This window comes from Triticum dicoccoides, chromosome 6A (genome assembly GCF_002162155.2).
Source record: "Triticum dicoccoides isolate Atlit2015 ecotype Zavitan chromosome 6A, WEW_v2.0, whole genome shotgun sequence".
NCBI classification, from domain to species: Eukaryota; Viridiplantae; Streptophyta; class Magnoliopsida; order Poales; family Poaceae; genus Triticum; species Triticum dicoccoides.
In genome coordinates this window covers 105,589,490-105,590,468 of record NC_041390.1, presented here as the reverse complement: position 1 = coordinate 105,590,468, position 979 = coordinate 105,589,490, and positions in this window count along the sequence as shown.

Here is a 979-nt window from a genome sequence, read left to right as displayed (position 1 = left end):
GTACAAAATATACTAAATCAAACCAGTCTTGGGTCAGATGTTGCAAAGATTGAAATCCGCCAGATAACTAATGCCTAGATGCACGCATGCCTGGCAATCAATAAAAATGGTTTTCGCACGAGCGTAAGAACATCAACGATATACCTGCGCTTCCAGCCAACTCTGATGGTGGTGCTTGCGGCTGCTCGGGCACAGTGGGGGGAGGACTATACCGAGCCACGTGAGACGACGGGTGGCGCCGACCCAGCGGCGCTCCTGGACGCCACATCGCCTCCACCAGAGCTGAAAGTGGTACAGGACCCGCCGGAGAACTCTACATCAGGAGAACCCCTCTCTGCCCCCCGCTGCGCGCCCCCCTGATCCGGCGAACGGATGTCAGGAGAGAACGCTTGCACAACTGCATCCGAGGAGCCTACGACCGAGGCGGCCGCCGCGGCGACGCCGCCGCCCGAGATGGACGCCCCCAAGCGCCCTCCTGGATCTCTGGCCGCCGACGTCGATCTGCAACACCGGCGAGCGTACCAACATCGTTAGTTGTATACTATATGCCAACTGCAAAAATTATAAAGGAACAGAGATCTCACTCACCCAGATTCTGCGCCGCTCGCCGGCGTCACCGTTTCGGAAATCGCCATGAGCAGAAAATGACGAACCACGGGGCGCCACCACTGCCTCCGGCTCGTCGCGGTCCTTCGCGTAGATGTGAAAAGGAACCCCATGCTAGACGTAGGACAAGGGCCGAACCTGGTCACACTCCACCTAGCCAGGGCCCGCCTGTTAAAATTAATAATGTACCGCCCTGCACACTCTGAGCGGACTGGCCCCCGCGTACGGCAAAACAGTACGAGGCAACCCCGCCGAAAGCGACGTGTGCGTTTGCGTGTATCCATCGAATGTATGCCCGTTTAATTACTTTCACGTTTTCTTTGCACACATCACCTCGCGCGCCACGGCCGTCGATGCGCTGCGTGCATCTGCC